Below are 18,599 nucleotides of genomic sequence, written 5' to 3'. Positions count from 1 at the left end.
CTGAACTGCCAGAGAACTCCCAAAATCAGATTCTTTTTTCTCGAACCATGCAGCATATGCAACTTTAGTTCCCCAGCCAGGATCAAACCTGCATCCCCTGCTTTACTGGCACAGAGCCTTGCCCACTGGTCCATGACTGGCTGGGTTCAGTAGTAGCGACAGTGACCAAAAACATTTGTCACTTGGTCCTTCACAGAATCACTCTGCTGAGTCCTAGCCTTGTCAACAAAGCAGTTACTAGATGTTCTAGGATTGTGAAAAAGTTCCAATGATAAAGAAGTGATCCGCTATGAACAATATGCTAGGACTGATTTATCCATTTGCTAGATATTCACTTGTTTAATCCAAGAACCCCACCCGCTCAGGGGGTGCCACCTTCACCTCCACCTTGAAGCTTTGGAGACTGAGGCCCTGGGGGAGTTAGTCCATTTCGAAGTTGGGGTAGAATGAAACCATGCTGCCTGTAAAATTCGGAAATATCTGTCCCCACCCACCGCCTTCCGGGGGACGGACAGAAGCTATTTTAATTTTGAGAGGAAAAAGAAATCTGTGCATACACATTTTTTAAAAATTTGTCAAAATTGATCCTCTTCCCAAGTCAGTTGCCTGTCCCTCCATACAGGACAGTGCCAGGAGGTGGGAGGTCTGATAATCGATGCCTGGCTCAGCAGGTGATCCTGTCCCCAAGGGGACACTAGTGTTGTCTGGCCACATCTGTGTTGGCCACACTGGGGGGCTCCTGACATTGAGTGGATGGGGGCAGGGAGGTGGTTCCACACCGCACAGCTCCCAGGACGGCCCTGCATGGAAGATGATGCGCCCAGTGTCAGCAGGGCTGGGGATGAGACTCTGTGTTCATTATTTGGAAAAATGTTGAGTTTGGTCCCTGCTTACATCATGTTGTTGTTGTTTAGTCACTGAGTCATGATTGGCTCTTTTATGTGACCCCTTGGACTGTAGCCCTCCAGGCTCCTCCATCCATGGGATTTCCCAGGCAAGAATACTGGAGTGGGTTCCCGTTTCCTTCTCCACGGGATCTTCCCAACCCAGGGATTGGACCCACGTCTCCTGCATTGGCAGGTGGGTTCTTTACCACTGAGCCACCAGGGAAGCACTAGCAGAACAAAGCTCCAGTGATTAGAGAGTAAAGCAGGGAGATGCTGAGATTTCCCTGGTGGTCCAGTGGTTAAGACACCGAGCTTCCAATGCAGGGGGCTCAGGTTTGATCCCTGATTGGAGAACCAAGATCCTACTTGCTGTGCAGCTTGGTCAAAAATAGGAAAGTGGGGAGACCCCACCCAGTGTTAGGTGGAGGAGGGTTGAGAGACTCAGGACACAGAGCCAGGGTCAGCACCCTCCTCCCCCTACATCTGCTGGGCTCCTGGAGACCTTTAGCCCCTGAGTCAGCCCTCCGGGCCCTTTTGTCCCATTGGACTGGACTGTGCTGGCCCCTGATCTGAGTCAGTCTCAAGACTTTGGAGTGGTGTGTCCATCCCAGGCACTTCTCCAAGAGACTCCGAGGGCTCAGGGCTGGGAGCTCAGGTGGCGAGGCTCAGGCTGCCGTCCCCCACTCCAGGCTTCTCCTCCTGCCTCATTTGCAATCAGAGCTCCTCGGGGTGACACATTTAGATGGTTGCTGTGGTGATGAGTGAAGGCTGGGGTGATAACTGCAGTGCAGGTCTATATCAAGCCTCCAGCGAGGCAAGGTGTTCCTGCCACGTGCTGGTGGGATGTCGTGTGGGGAGGGAAGGGGGCGCAGACATCCCAGGCCCACCTGCTTGGTTCCCAGGAGTGGGGAACTGTACCCCAGGCAGGGGGGCTTCCTGTTGCCAGATGCTGAGTCCCTGCTGTGTCTGTCCATGAGGGATGTGCTTGGAGCAGGGATCTCAGTGGGGGTGATCTCACCTGCCAGGGGACTCTGGACCACGTCTGGGGACATCTATGCTTATTACAATTGGCAGGTGGCTCCTGGAATGAGGGGTGGGGCCAGAGAGGCTGTTCTACCCACCACAGTGCCCGGAAGGATGCCCCCACCTCCAGCAAGGAATGACCAGCCTCCACATCAGTAGCACTGAGGGAGACCCTGCTTTATTTTTTATTTACTTTAAAAAATATTTATTTATTTTTTGTTTATTTATTTGGCTGCACAGGGTGTTAGTTGCAGTATGCAGAATCTTTAGTTGAAGCAGGTGGGATCTGGTTCCCTGACCAGGAATGGAACCCGGGGCTCCCTGCATTGGAAGCACAGAGTCTTAGCCACTGGACCACCAGGGAAGGCCCAAAACCCTGCTTTAGAAGGAAGCAGATCAAAGTAGTGGACTCGTTTGGTCTCAGAACCAGGCGATGGTATCTCTTGATAATCTGTGAATCCCAAAGGCTTCATTTTCTCACCTTAATTGTTCTACTGCTCCCCCCTTGTTGAATTTACCAAGTCCCTTTAGTCTCTTAAGTCTCCCAGATGATCAGATCTATAGATGGGGGAAAAACCAGAAAGTGAAAAATCCAGTGCTGTTGGTTGCTTGCCATTAGAGAATTGTAGTGGTTGACAAAGAAAAAATAATGTGGAGCTGTCAGGTGGATCAGCCTGGATGACAGGTGTATCAGTTATCTCTTGCTGTGTAACAGATTACCCTGAAGACTTATTTTATTTTTTATTTTATTATATTTTATTTCATTATTTTGACTGTACTGGGTCTTCATTCCACTGCATGGGCTCTCTAGTTGTGGCTTGTGGGCTCAGTTGCAGTATGTGGAGCCTAGTTCCCTGTCCAGGGGTGGAACCTGGGCCCCTGCATTGGGAGCACAGAGTCCTTGCCACTGGACCACCAGGAAAGTCCCTGAAAGCTTAGTGTAAACCACCAGTGTTCCCTTTGTCACAGTTTCTGTGGGTGGGAAACTTGGAAACAGCTTCCCTTGGTGGTTCTGGCTCAAGGGCCCTCGGGAGGTTGTGGAGCACGTGTTAGCCCAGGGCCACCTCGTCTGAAGGCCCAGTGGGGTCAGAGGAGCCGCTTCCAGGATGGTGCGCCTCATGGTCCCTGTCCACGACGTCGCTTCCTCACTCCGTGGTGGCTGGCTCACTGAGTGCAGGCAGAAGCCACATGTCTTTTATGACAGATCTCAGAAGTGACCTGCTGTCACCGCAGGTGATCACACAGAGCCCCCTGACCCCAAGCGGGAGGAGAACTGATCCCGAGTGGCAAGTGGGAGGAGATAGCACGTAGGACATGAGCTGAATCTCTGGAGGCTGGCGATGTTGGAAACGCTGCCACAGCAGGTGAACGGAGCTCTGGAGATCAGGATGGGGGGGCATTAAGTTATTTGCTCAATGTCCCTAAAAAAAAAAACGATGCACCACTGCCACCAAAGGAGAAATGCTCTGCGGAGTGACTGTCTCAGTGATTTCACCAGGAATTAGGGTCACAGTCGGTTCGCGGGCAATCTAGGGAGAATTGCAGTTTCGGGACCCCTACTTGGGACACCTGTGCCCACTTACTTCAGCTGCTTTTACCCTCCTCCCCACAAAGCTTTGGCCTCAGAAACAGGGTGGAGGGACTTCCCTGGAGGTCTCATGGCTGACTCCACTCATCCAATGCAGGGGCCCCAGGTTGGGGAACTAGATCCCACATGCTGAAACTTAAGACCCAGCCAAATACACAAAATATTAAAAAAAGAGAGAGAGGGAGATTAAAAAAGAATGGGTGGAGGACAGATTTCTTCTGTCTCATTTCTGCATTTGCACGCACCTTGGAGCAGAGGGAGGAAGAGGGGCCTGGCCGATGCTGCATGCCAGGAGGTGGAAGGGATGGAATCTCTCCAGGCGGAGTGGCAATGGGAATAGTGAGGGTGGGAATGGTGAATGAGCGGGAAGGAAAGAGGTTGCCTCCTGCCCTCAAAATCTGCGGAAATCGGCTCAGCACCAGCCAGAATATGCTTTCCACTGGCCGAATGGGATTCTGGAGTAATCCCGGGGCACATTCTATTAGGCTCTTGTCTGATCCGCCCATAAGTCCGCCCTGGTCCCCTGGCCTGGGGACAGCTTTGGAGTTGGTTAATCCAGGCTGGAGGGGCCAGGAGGTCTTGATCTGGGCAGTGTGATCCTGTTATGATACTGGCAGGGGCCTTGGGAGAAACGTAGAAAATCCACTTGGCAGGACTGACCAGCTTGTGTCTGGGTCTTGGTTCACAACAGCCTGACCCACCTGCTGGTCATGTGTGTGTGGAGCCTTCACCCGGGCTACGATGGCCTCACTCTTCCTTCCCTCCCTCCTTTCTTTTCCTCTTCAGAATTCCTGGTTCTCAGTATAACTCTCCCAATTCATCCCACTTTTTTTTTTCTTCTTTTTAAAAAATGTTATTGATTTACTTTTGGATGCGCTGGGTCTTCATTGCTTTGCGAGGGCTGTCTCTAGTTGCAGCGAGCGGGTGTCACTCTCTAGTTGTGGCGCACGGGCTTCTCGTTGCAGTGGCTCCTTGTTGCACAGCGTGGCCTTTAGGGTGTGTGGGCTTTGGTAGTTGCAGCACGTGGGCTCCGTAGTTGTGGTTAGTGAGCTCTAGCGTGCAGACTCGGTAGCTGCAGTTCATGGGCTTAGTTGCTCCTTGGCGTGTGGAATCTTCCCCGACCAGAGATGGAACCTGGGTCCCCTGCGTTGGCAGGTGGGTTCTCAACCACTGGACCACCAGAGAAGTCCAATTCACCCAGCTTTTACTAGGCTGATTTTTAGAGTACTTTAGGGTTATAGAAAAATTAAGCAGAAAGTACACAGAGTTCCTATATACCCCCTCCACACACATGGGCACACACACCCACACATACACTTTTCTCTATTATTACCATCCTGCATTAGTGTAACTCAGTTATACTTGATGAGCCAATATCCATATATTGTTACTTTAAAAAAATATTTGCTTATTTACTATTTATTTGGCTACACCAAGTCTTAATTGCAGCACATGGGATCTAGTTACCTGACCAGGGATGGAGCCTGGGCCCCCTGCGTTGGGAGCACGGAGTCTTAGCCACCGGACCACCAGGGAAGTCCCCATATGTTGTTATTAACTAAAGTCCATAGTTGACATCTGAGTCTAGTCTTGGGGCTGTGTGTTCTGTGGGCTCGGACAAATATATCCATTATCACTCATTTCACTGCCTCTGGGCCCTACCTGTTTATCCCTCCTCCCCACAACCCCCAAAACCACTGATTCTTCTAGTCTCCAGAGTCCTGCCTTTTCCAGAATGTCCCACAGTTGGAATCACAGTGTATAGTCTTTTCAACCTTTTAACGAATTAATCAACTTTTTTGGCTGCACTGTGGGGCATGCGATATCTTAAGTTTCCCGACCAGGGATTGAACCTGAGCCCCCCTGCACTGAAAGCACTGAGTCTTAACCACTGGACCACCAGTGGAGTCCAGTGCGTGGCCTCTTCTACTGGCTTCTTTCACTTGGTGACTTGTATCTGAGGTTCCTCAGTGTCTTTCCCTGCTTCATAGCTCATTTCTTCTTTAGCACTGAGTAATATTCCTTTGAATGTAGGTCCTCTTTAGTGTGTATATTCTTAATAGTGAGCACCCACAAACTCACCACTGAGCACAAAAACCAGAGCCTTGCCAGCTCTCTTCCGTTCCTGAGACCCTCCCCACCCAGCCCACCCACCTGGCTCCGGTCTCCAAGTCAGCCGAGGTGGAAGCTCGCGTCACATTTCCCGTCCTTTGTCTAATTCTGTCTTGTTTACATGTACTCCTTAACAGCATACTTGGAGTAGATTTTTACTCCTAAAAATCTGTTTTAGAAAGTTGAGTTGTTTTTAGCTTTATAAATAGGATATCATGCTACATTGTACTCTCTTGGGATCTGTTCTTAAATGCAAAGTTCCAGGGCTAGATTCACACATGTCAGGTATTACAGGGTGCAGTTGGCAGAATAATGGCCCCCCCAAAGATGTCCGTGCCCCAGTCCCCAAAACCTGTGTGTCACCGTACGTGGTAAAAGGATTCTGCAGATGGGAAGAAGTTAAGGCCCCTAGGATGGGGCCAACCCTGGATCCTCTGGGGGGTGCCCAGTGTCATCACAAGGTCCTTATAAGAGGGAGGGGGAGAGTCAGAGGCAGAGAGAGACAGGAGGTGCTGCGCTGCTGACTGTGAGGATGGAGGGAGGGGCCGTGGGCCAGGGATGTGGCACCTCTAGAAGCTGGAAAAGGCAAGAGCTTGTGCTTCCCTGGAGCCTCCGGAAAGACTAGCCCTGCCCAGGCCTGGATTTAGCCCCATGAGGCCCAGCCCATGTTGGAGTCCTGACCGTAGTGCTGTGAGATGAGGGTTCAGCCAGGCCAAGGGTGCTATGTCCTGGCTCTGACCATCCCACTCCTGCTTGGCGTTGCGTGTCAGGCCTCCTGCCCCTGGACACCAAACCATTCCAATCCGCCTCCACATGATGGTCAGGGAAGGTGGTACCTAGGGTGGGCCTCTCCCAGCACCACACAGCTCTGTGTGGGGCCTGCACCCTCTCCCCAGACCCACCGGGCTCCTCACACTGTGCCCTTGGCACCAATTGGATTGTGCAGAATCCCCAGAACTAGCGAGATCCCATCATGGGCCGGCTCAGTGATGGTGGCATGGACTGCATGGCAAGCAGAGCACCCTCGGCTCCTGCAGCCTAGGATCTTGCGTCTCCCTGGGAGCCTCAGCTTTGAACCATGTGATACTGATGAGTGCGACAAAGGTGTCCTGGGATTAGTGTGATGGTTGCAGAACCTGTGATTCTCCTGAAAGCCATCAAACTGGACATTTTATAGTAGGTGAATTCTATCTTAATTTTTTAAAAAGAATAAAGAAAGGAAAGCATGTGGATGAGGTGGGGTGCACAGGTTGTAAAAAGTTTTACTCAGGGGACTACCCTGGCGGTCCAGTGGTTAGGACTCCATGCTTCCAAGGTAAGAGGCACAAGTTCGATTCCTGGTGGGGAACTGAGATCCGAAAGCCATGTGGTGCAGTCAGAAAAAAAAAAGTGCCGCCCACGACAAGAGTGTGCAGTCATCCTATCCTCTTGGGTCCCTGATTGCCACCGTTGTGAGCTTGGCCTCTTTCCTTGCAGTGAAGTCACTTGTCGGCAGTTCCAAGGGCAGGGTATATGTGGGGTCAGCAGGCCCGGCTTCTTACAGCCCCTGCACCCCAGGTCTCTGCTGTCACTGTTTTGAAATTTGTCATAATTTTTGAATGAGAGGTCCCACAGTCACATTTTCCACCAACTTTTCAGATTAAAAGATGAAAATTGAAAGATACTTGCTCCTTGGAAGAAAAGCTATGACAAACCTTAACATTGTATTAAAAAGCAGAGACATCACTTTGTTGACAAAAGTCCGTATAGTCAAAGCTATAGTTTATCCAGTAGTCATGTACGGATGTGAGAGTTGGAACATAAAGAAGGCTGAGTGCCAAAGAATTAATGCTTTCAAATTGTGGTGCTGGAGAAGACTCTTGAGAGTCCCTTGGACAGCAAGATCAAACCAGTCAATCCTAAAGGAAATCAACCCTGAATATTCATTGGAAGGACTGATGCTGAAGCTGAAGCTCCAATACTTTGGTCACTTGGTGCAAACAACTGACTCATTAGAAAAGACTCTGATTCTGGGAAAAATTGAGGGCAGGAGGAAAAGGGGACAACAGAGGATGAGATGGTTGGATGACATCACTGTCTTGATGGACATGAGTTTGAGTGAACTCAGGGAGATAGTGAGGGACGGGGAAGCCTCGCGTGCTGCAGTTCATGGGGTCACAAACAGTCAGATACAACTTAGTGACTGAACAAGTGCAGATTCTACAGGAGATCCTCCTGATGGCCACCTCCACAATTCACGGGGGCCTGTCATGGGGGCTTGGAGTTCACCCTGGCGGGAAGGTGAAAACCCAGCGTTTCTGTCGCTGAAGGTCACGGGCACAGCCTGGCCCCAGCCGGTGCACCTCGCAGCCTGCTGTCTGTGCGCCCCAGGGATGGATTTTGTCCTCACTGCTCTCTGTTCTAGTCTAAGCTGGTCTGGGCTGAGCATAGCCAGGGTGGGGGGCTCTGTGGGGCTCATCTCCCTGCCCAAGTCCAGCTTCAAGGGCTAGAGGACAGCCCGCAGCTGGCGCTAAAGGGCTGGGGATAGGGAGACTGGCAGATGGTAGATGTGAGGGCAGAGAAAGATGCCGTCTCTGCAGTGATTCATAAGCTGCCCGTGTTCACAGCAGTGTGATTCACAGGACCCAGAAGTGGAAACAACCTGAACATCCATCAGGGGACGGTAAACACAGGGTCCCTCCACGCACTGGAGCATCACTCAGCCACACAAGAGAGAAGCCCCAACACTCGCTACCACGTGGGCAGACCCTGAGAACATGATGCTCAGTGAGAGAAGAAGACACAGAGGGATGCACAGGGTGTGATTCCACTGACGGGAAACATGCAGAGCAGCTGATCCATGGATGCAGAGAGTGGGTTCCTGTTGTCGGGCTGGGGAGCAGGGGAGTGACTGCTGATGGGGACAGGGCTTCTTTTGGGGTAAGGAAAATATTCAAAAATTGGTTGTGGTAATGGTTACACAACTTTGTGAATGTACAAAAAGACCACTGAGTTGTGCATTTTGAATAAGCAAATTGTGTGGCATGAGAATTGTATCTCAGTAAGACTTAAAAAACAAACAAACAAACAAACAAACAAAAAACGGTGCCTAGTTTATCAGTCACTTTCTCCAGTTTGGATAATGTTCCCCAGTTGTGTAAGGAGTGGCCATCAGGGAGCTTGGTGAAGAGTGTTCCCTGGCACCCTTCTGTACTAGTTTTGCAACTTCTCATGAGCCTTTAATTGATTCAAAAATGAAATGAAGAATCAGACGAGCAGATGGTCCCTGCAAGGTTGAGGCAAGTCTTGGCCTCGGGTCTGTGACGTTGCTCCAGCCCTGTCATCTCTCATCCCTGTGGCCCACTGTGCTCTACGCTGTCCAGGGCGCCCCTCTGGTCTCAGTGGCCAGAGAAGCTCCAATCCTAAGGGGCTGGGCCAGGTAGAGCAGATGCTGCTGCTGGCTGAGTTTTTATTAGAGCTGCTTCTAGAGCCCAGAGGGCGTTCCTGAGGTTGCAGCACCACCTGCAGGTGGTGGTGAGGACGTCGCTTCTCCATCCTGGCCTTTAATTGACAACCAGTTAGATAGAGGGCAGGAGGAGAAGGGGGCAACAGAGGGTGAGATGATTGGTTGGCATCACTGACTCAGTGGACATGAGTTTAAGCAAGCTCTGGGACATAGTGAAAGACAGGGAAGTCTGGCCTGCTGCAGTCTATATGGTGTTGCAAAGAATGGACACAACAGCAACTAAACAAAAAAAATAATATAGCATTTACATGTTTTAAATTTAATTTTTATTTTATATTGGGATATAGTTGGTGTACAGTGTTGTGTTAGTTTCAATGTATAGCAAGGTTGTTCAGTTATACATACACATGTATCCATTCTATCTTGTATTTTCCCATATAGGTTGTTACAGAATACCAAGTAGAGTTCCCTGTACTATATACAGTAGGTCCTTGTTGATTATTTATTTTATATATAGTAGTCTGTATATGTTAATTGCAAACTGAATTTATCCCTCCTCCCAAAATCAAAAATTTGTTTTTGAAGTCTATGAGTCTGTTTGTGTTCTATAAATAAGTTCATTTGTATAATTTTTTAGACTCTACATATAAGTGATATCATGGTATTTGTCTTTATGATTCTTCGCTTACTATGATAATCTCTAGGTCCATCCATGTTGCTGCAAATGGCATTATTTCATTCTTTTTTATGGCTGAGTAGTATTTTGTTGTGTGTGTATATATATTGGGGCTTCCCTGGTGGCTGAGACGGTAAGGAATCTGCCTGCAATGCAGGAGACTCAGGTTTGACCCCCTGGGTGGGGAAGATCCCCTGGAAGAGGAAATGGCAACCCACCCCAGTATTTTTGCCTGGAGAATTCCATGGATAGAGGAGCCTGGCGGGCTACAGTCCAAGGGGAAACAAAGAGTCGGACACAACTGAATAACCAACACTTCGTGTATATATATATATATATATCTTATGTTCTTCATCAGATACACCATATCTTCTTTATCAGTTCATCTACTGATGAACTTTTAAGTTGCTTCCATGTCCTAGATATTGTAAACAGTGCTGCTATGAACACTGAGGTGCATGAATCTTCTCCAACTAGAGTTTCTCCAGATACGTGCCCAGCAGTGGGAGTTTTGGATCCATGGCAGCTCTGTTTTCAGTTGTTTGAGAAATCTCCACACTGTTCTCCATAGTGGCTGTACCAGTTTACGTTTCCACCAACAGTGTAGGAGCGTTCCCTAAATTTTTATGTATTTAAGACTTTATTTATTTTGGGGGCACACTACGCAGCTTGTGGGATTTTATTTCCTCAACCAGGGATCAAACCCACACCCCCTGCGGTGGAAGCTTGAAGTCCTAACCACTGACTGGACCATCAGGGAAGTCCCTCCCTAAATTTTTAAACTGAAGTTTTTTAAAAAGTTTTTTAGAATAATTTTAGATTTTCAGAGGTATTTCAAATTACCCATCACCTAATTTCTCCCAATGACTGGGTCATTCATAAGCATAGTGTGTTTGTGATAACCAAGAGGTGGACATGGATACATTTCTGCCACCTCGATCCACTCTTTATTCAGATTCCACCTTGCATTTAGTTGGTCACATGCCTCAGGCAAAGCTGGATGAGCTGGGTACTCCATGGCAGGGAGTTGACTCAGTTCTCTTGCCTTCCTCCCAGGAGACCATGGGGGTCCAATGATGCTGGTGAAAATCTTCTATAAACTATAAAAGGTCATGTGAACATCCAGTCCTTTCATCCAGTTCAGTTTCGGAACACGTGGAAACTTCATCACGGGTACCACCACAGATCGCTAGCAAACCTTTCTGGCAAATTGCCGTTATTCTCATCTCTCTGCATTTCTGAAGCATCCTGTCTGTACCATCCCCGATGTCTGGCAGAGTGACCAGAAGGCAGCCCTTCCACACTCCCCACCCCCAGCCAAAGGATTTTTCTATCTCATCATAGTACCGCTGACCCATGTGGCAGTTCAGGCCAAATCAGACCCAGCTAACACGGTTCGTTTTTCTTCCAGGGAGCGGACACTGGGTTTCTGAACCTCGTCGCTGAAGACGGCCAGGACTTAAGAAGCACAGGTTGGTGTCACGAGGTTTTTCTTTTCTCTATGTTTAGAGTTCACTCAGGTGTTTGGCTGGCTGTTTGGAGCCAGGATGAGTTAAGAGGCGACCTCGCCGTGCACGCCTGCATCTTCTTAGCTTTGCTCACTTCTGGGGGTTTGTCTCACCTGCCAAGAGCCTATGGGAGCCACAGGGAATGTCTTCCATCCAGGCTCCGGGGCTGGGGGGACATGGGGCTGACAGGTCAGGTTCTAGCGCACCCAGGATGGGCACATGGCCACAGTGGCACCTGCTTCCCAGCTCTTAGCTTCCTCCTCGAAAGGCTTGATTAGGGCCTGCGGCGCTTCATCCCGTTTCCCATGTGCGTGGAGGGTGACCCATCAATGCCGTTCACTCAGAGCAGAGCCCGTTCATAGGACTGAACAAATATCTCAACCCTATCGCTCCCCTGGTGGGACAGCAGATTGGGAAATGTGCCAGAGGCCTCAGGAAGAATTAAGTCAGAAGCAAAATACAGCTCAGTCCTGATCTCTCAACTGTTATGCATTTGCTTGTCTCTGGTTTTATTCCCAAGAGAACTTTGAGTGGCTTTTGTGACGTAGGAAGAGGAAACAGCATGGGGATGAATAAGGTGGCTCCATGGCATCCGGTAGTGCCCCGCCCAGTCCATTGACTCTAAGTGTCTGGCGGGGACAGCTGTCTTTAGAATCAGCTTCCAGTTTCTATCAAAAGTTCTGATGGATCTTTGATTCAGATTGTGTTCCATTTAGCAATAAATTCGAGGGAGATCTGATGTCTTTATAACACTTATTTTCATCTAGTGCGTGTGTGTGTAAAATAAAAAGCGTTAGACAAGAAGGCAGATCCCAAAGACAGCACATCGTATAATTCCATTTAGATGAAGTCAGCACAAAATGTAAGTGTGTTGGAACGGAAAGGTGACTTGGGCTTGCCAGGGGTTGGGGGGAATGGGGGTGAACTGTGTTTTGGCCCAGACACGTCTTACAGTGCTGAGGGGACGGCCCAGAACTGTGGGGCTGGGGCATCAAGCAGCTTGGTGAACTGACTAAGAAGCTTCGAGTTGTGTACTGCCAACCAGCTGATTGTATGACGTGTAAAGCGAACCTCAGTGAAGCTAAAATATATATTTTATCTCAGCCCGGGAGGGACGCTGTCCCCACAGACAGAGACCAGGACTGAGATTGGAGCCCTGTGGTCCATCTGGCTTGTTTATGCTCCTTGAAGGTCCCAAACAGGTTCAGTGTTAACTCTGTGTCACAAAGTCACCAAGCAGGAGGGGGGTTTGGAGAACCACGTGGAGCCGGGCGAGGTCACATAGACTGTATGTGTCATCACAGCATGATGAGTGAGCCCCACTCAACCCTTCTCCAACATGTTAATGTCTGACCAACTGATTGTAAAGAGAAACTGAATGGACAAAGGAGAGACAAGATACCCCAGACCCCACACCCAGCGGGGACCACTGCTCACACCTCAGTGAGCATCCTCCCAGACCTCTCTGAATTCCATTCACTCAAGGGACTTCGGATAAGAAGAGTTTTCTCTTTGCTATGTTCTGGGATGCAAACTTTGTTTGTCCTTGTGCAAACTTTGTTCATCCTTGGTTGGTTGTTGTTTGGGGTGAGTTCCTGGAAGTAAGTTTGCCTTGCCTATGACTTTCAGTCGGGGTGTTCTCATTTTTGTTTTGACCTTTAGCCACAAAGAAATGCACCATTTTCCATCCCAGGATGTGTCTCACCGCCCTCTCAAGTGCAGCTTTATGTCCTGGCCAAGCCAACAAGCCAGGACCATTTTAGTTGCTGTGTCCAGGCCTCCTTTTTACGAGCTCAGCTGTTTCTCTAAGGCAAATGGCCCGGATGCATCCTTTCTGTTAGGGTTTCTGTCCTGTGCTGTGTTTAGTCACTCAGTTGTGTCCAACTCTTTGCGACCCCATGGACTGCAGCCCACCAGGCTTCTCTGTCCATGGGGATTCTTGCTTGGAGAGCAAGAATACTGGAGTGGGTTGCTATGCCCTCCTCCAGGGGATCTTCTCAACCCAGGAATCAAACCCAGGTCTCCCTCGTTGCCGGAGGATTCTTTATCGACTGAGCCACCAGGGAATCCCTGGTGATGTTTAAATTCTCCCTATTTCTCTGTCTGGACATGGTCCACTGCAAGTGTTTTGTGGAGAGTGTTTCTGCACTCTGCTCACAGTGCATATTGTCATTGGGGATCTGAAACTTTGCACAAACCTGTCTTCTTTATTTTGTGTGGTTGTCTAACACGTCAAGATTATAAAAACACAATCCACCTGCATTTTGTTTTGGATGATGTATTCTGCACTTCAGTCCTTGAGCCATTTGAAATTCAGCTGTGCTAGGAGGTCTCACCTAGGGGGGTGATTCTGACCCCCTGCTCCCATCTCAGGGGACACAGGTCCATGTTGGGGGACATCTGAGGTTTCACACTGGGGGGGTGCTCCTGGCAACGAGCAGGTGGCTGTTTGCCTTGGCTAGGAAGGTTGCTCCACACACCACAGTGCCCACGATGGCCGAGGGTGACCAGCTGCCTGGTCATCAGTGCCTGGTGAACACTGCTGGGAAAGACAGAAAACACTCCTGAGCTGGTACACATGGCTAGCCTTGCAGTGGTTCCCTGTTCCAAGGGATCCTGCTGTCCTACAAGTGGGGGGAATCAAGGTTTTTCCCGATTGCTTGTTAGTTTCATAGTGACTCGGAGCACTTCCTGTTTGTCAGGCCCCTCACATCCGAGGTCCCTACAGTATGGACTCTCCCATTTCTGGGCCACTGCCTGTCCAGGGGAGACAGAGTGTCACCGAGCAAGGGCCACACTGTCCATCCTGGTGATAGCACCTTGATCCAGTGTGCTGAATGTATGCAGACGCCAGGGCTAAAAGTGGGACCTGGCGTCTGGGGCTCCAGAGGAGGGGTCTGGGGCTGGGGCAATCCCCAGAGTGCTGGGATTCCCACTGATGGCCACTAGGGGGCAGTGAAGGTCCATGAGGTCTCCAGCGCAACTAGCAGGGATGGATGTGAAGAGGGTGCAGGGGTGCAAGTGAGCGCCCAGCTTCTTCAGTCAACCCCTCGGCCCTCGTGGAGCCCTGTGACCCCCTGTCTACATGTTCCAGGACATTCTGGTTCAGCACCCAGAGTCCACTGGCACTCTTTCCTGGGGGCCTTCACCTCACAGACCTGGAGCCTCTGCGAGTTCATTGGATGTAAGAGGAAGGTAGAAAGCACAGACTCTGTGACCTTGGAAAGCTCAGATCCCTGCACCCCCCAACTCTCCCAACCCTGGCACACTCCGGTGGCCAGAGCAGAGCTGGGACCAGAGAACGGAAGGCCAGAGCTGGGGGTGGGCAGCCCTACTGGGATGACTGGATCTTGCTTCTGGGACTCCCCCTCTGTCGCCTGGAACCAGCCAGTGGCTCTGACCCTGGGCAGCAGCAAGGGTGAAGGGCTTCTCCCCAGGCTGGTCTCTTGAAGCACCTCCTTTGGGACTCACCTAAATGCCAGAGACCCTCAAAGCCACCTCGGGTCTCCTGGCTATGGAATCTGCCCAGTGTCTCCTGAGGTAACCTTGGGTGTGTGTCACCTGGGCAGTGACTGCTCGGCCTGGCCAGATGCGGTGACCCTCCCCAAAACGTTCTCCATCCCCTCAGCAAGGGTTTCTGAGTGTCTGCCAGGCCAGGCTCCAGGGGATTCCAGTGTGCACGGTGGATGTTCTAGTGAGAATTGTGGACCCATTCGGAGTCCCTTACATCCAACACTGCTGACATCGGGCTGGGTCACCCTGTGGGGTGAGGTGGGCATCCTGGGTACTGTGGGGGGGGGGGGGAGCAGCCTCCATGCCTCCAACCACATGATGCCAGGAGCCCTCAGTTTTGACAACTGAGCCCACACAGATGTCCCCAGGCATCACCCAGTGTCCCATGGCGGCAGGCCCCCTGCCTCACTGGTTCCTCTCATAATGTCTCTGGATGTGGTTGCCCCCTCCGGAAACCGGATGGATCTTCCCATAAGTTTGGAAGCTCTGGCAGAGGGGAGGTGGGGGGGTGGGGGACAGGGACCATAGCCGGTTGGCTCCCGCCTCGTGGAAGGATGAGAGCATGGGCCTTCATGGCGCTGGCTTTCCTTATGGAGGTGCCACCGCCCTTTTAGCCAGAGCTGGGCTTTCCAATAGGGTAGCCGCGAGTCCCCGGCAGCCACTGAGCTCCTGAAAGGGGGCTCAGATGGAAATGAGTGTATTTTGCACAGACCAGGGTGATGATTTTTAGCTGAGAACGATTTTTCCAGCTTTCCACCAGCCCTCCCGCCTGAGGCAGAGCTCAGTGACCTCCCAGCAGCGGGTGTTTTCCTGATAGCCCCTGTTCTCTGGGAGTTTGTGAACATTTCAGCTGAAAGCGCCTCCCGGATTCTTTATCTCGAGAGGGTGGCCCTCGTGTGAGGGACAAACTCCAACCCGGCGCGCCGCGTCAGAGACCGTTTCTTCCTCCTGGTTGGTCCCCCGCTTCAGATGTGTGTTGAAATGCCCACATTTATCAGTTCTCTCCGCGGACAAGCTGTTCTCCTGAAAGAGCTGCCAAGATAGACAGTTGAAACCTTAAAACGTTCTTGCAGAAGGTCATGGCTGCTGCCGCAGCCTCACGATACATATGTAATTACTGGGTCCCCGCCCAGAAACCCACCAAGGGCACCCCCCCTCCGCAGCACACAGGACCCAAAACCACCCCCACCCCTGTATCCCATGGCTCTGATTCTGGAATCTTGGGGAGAGCAGGCCCTAGGGTGCTTCCCATGGCAGCAGGGGCTGCTCAGACGTGACCTCGACCCCCTCCAGAAGGGTCTCACCCTTGTGATCCTGCCCCCAAGGAACACTGGGCAATGTCTGGGGACGTCTGTGGTTGTCATGACTGGAGGGGGCCCTGGCATACAGTGGGTGGGGGGCCTAGGGGTGTGTTCCACCCCCCACAGTGCTCAGGACGGCCCCACAGAGAATGTCCCAGCCTGTGTCAGCAGCGCCCAGCCGGAGTGGGGAGTGGAGACCCTGCTTCCCAAGATTCTTGTTCCCAGGATGAACCAGCATCACTTTCTTTGTGCTCTATGTATGTTATCACACCGGCTCCCACCCTGGCCCCATTATTCCGCATGCTGCAGGCGAATCCCCTCACACACTGGTTAGTGCTGCCACCCAATTGAACCAGCTTGAACACTGAGGCCCAGAGAGGCTCCCATCTGATACCGGAGAGCCAGGCTTCCACCTGTGGGGCAGTGAGAACTGTCCCAGCCCAGGAAGCAGCCATGGCTCAGAGACCCATGCATCCCCAGGCGGGCACGTTGCTAGGCAATAGCTTGACTGGTCAGCCTCCCTCAGAGCAGGGGTGATGCACACGCGGTCATCGGTAGTCAGATTCAAGGCCTCCTTTGACTCAGAACACGCATGGGATGACAGTCACGTATGGTAAGGTGGGGGCAGGGGGACAGGGAGCCACGGGGAAGCTGAAAAGGGGCTCATTTGTGGTGGGTAGAAGGAGCCCCTACACCTCAGGGCCCATTCCCACCCCCCGCCACAGTGCACAGACCTGAATTCATCTGAGCCGGTGCACACTGAGGATGTGGTTCTTCCTTTTGTTCCCTCCGCTCTGACTTCATTTGTTGAGTCAGCAGACACCTGTGTGCCAGGCCCAGCTGGCTAAAACACATGCGTCTGGGTGCAGAAGCTCCCAGTACAGTGTACACGGTGGGTATGTGTAACGGAGGACTGAGGCATGACCTGGGGAGGGCCAGGCTGGGATGAGCTCAAAAGCTGGGGGCAGAGGGAGGGTTCTTGGGGGCTGAAGGTGGGGTGGGGGCTTCAACAGGCACCCCAAATACAGGATGACAGGGAACTGGGGTATCAGGAGCTTGTTTCTAATTGCCACTGGTATCCCCCCAAATTCAAATGTTAAAACCTACCCCCAGTGTGGTGGGAATTGAAGGTGGAGCCTTTGGGGAGTGTGGTCTTGGGACTTATATTAATATTAAATACGTATTTTGAATTTCAGCCATGGTTCCTAGCTCCCAGCTCTCAAAGCCCTTGGAATTTCTTGAGCCAGTGGAGCATCCCCTGTGTGTGACTAAATGTGACAGTGATTGTGAAATCCCAGGCTCTCTGCTCTGCTATCACACGAGGAGGGTACTGGCTAGCTATTGCTAGCTTCTTGTAATAAACCACCGCAGACTCGGCACCTTATCCCTCCCCTGTCTCTCCAGGCAGAAGTGTGGCTGAGGCCTCTGCTCACAGTCTCCCTGGCCCTGGCCCGGGCTGAGTTCTCTCCTGAGGCTCAACTGGGGAAGAATCCACTTCCAAGTTTGCTCATTCCTTTCAGTTGTCAGGCCCAGGGGCCCATTGTCTTGCTAGCAGCCCACTAGGGACGGCTCTCAGCTCTTGGAGGCTGCCACCAGGTCCTGGCCTGGCTGCATGATCTCCTCCAGGGGGCCCCTCATCCCTCCAGTCACTGCAGGAAGGGCCCTGCCCTAGGGAGCCAGGGCTCACCTGATTAGGTCAGGCCCACCCATGCAGCCTTTTGATTAACTCAAAGTCAACTAATTTGGGAATTTACTTAATTTGATTTCTTTCTCTTTTTTATTTTTTAAATTATGAAGTTATGATAACACATTTATAGGAGACTTGGAGAATACAGAACAAGGTTACATATAAGTTCCACTGCATATGACAATTATTTTTTAAGTAGATAAATTTTTAGCTGGAGTTTCAATATCAAACTCTCAAAAAGGAATAGAATGAATATTCAGAGAAGTAGAAGGATACAGTAGACCTGAAAAGCACTATGAACCAATTCAACATAATTAAGATTTATACAATTTTCACAACAGTAGGATACAAATTCTATTCAAGTTTGCATAGATTATAAACTAAGAGACACTGGAACATATCTGGGGACATAAAACAAGGTGCAAAAATTTCATGGTCTAAAGGTATTGAAATGATACAGAGCCTATTCTCTTATCACTGTGGAATTATATTAGAGATCAGTATCAAAAGATATTTGAAAATAACCCCCATGTTTTCAAGTGTAATGTAATGTTACCCAGAGAGATCTTTGACTTAGCCATTGAAAGCCTCAATAAAGTTAGAAGACTGAAAAACCACAGAGGATGATTACAGAGAAGAAAGCATTTAAATGAGAAATTAATATCAAAATGAGAAATTAATATCAAAGATACTTTATTTATTGGCTGCACCACACTGCATGTGGGATCTTAGTCCCCTGACCAGAGATTGAACCCACACCCCATGCAGATTCTAACCACTGGGCCACAAGGGTGGTCTCTAATTGGGACTTAAATTACACCCTCGAATTCCTTCCTCTGCAGGAAATCACCTAATCAGG

At 50.5% G+C, this 18,599-nt stretch overlaps 1 protein-coding gene across 1 annotated transcript in view; it reads left to right on the top strand.

The window, feature by feature from the left end:
- GNG7 (guanine nucleotide binding protein (G protein), gamma 7) overlaps window positions 1–18,599 on the top strand; it is a 137,053-nt gene that overhangs the window by 32,013 nt on the left and 86,441 nt on the right. Inside the window, exon 2 of the mRNA XM_010863628.1 lies at window positions 11,143–11,203. The gene's annotated coding sequence lies outside the window, so the exon portion shown is untranslated. The remainder of the gene's footprint in view (window positions 1–11,142; window positions 11,204–18,599) is intronic.

The sequence above is a fragment of the Bison bison genome, unplaced genomic scaffold (assembly GCF_000754665.1).
Source record: "Bison bison bison isolate TAMUID 2011002044 unplaced genomic scaffold, Bison_UMD1.0 scf7180017864492, whole genome shotgun sequence".
NCBI classification, from domain to species: Eukaryota; Metazoa; Chordata; class Mammalia; order Artiodactyla; family Bovidae; genus Bison; species Bison bison.
Note: the sequence above shows the minus strand (reverse complement) of the source record. Positions and strands in the feature narration are given on the sequence as shown.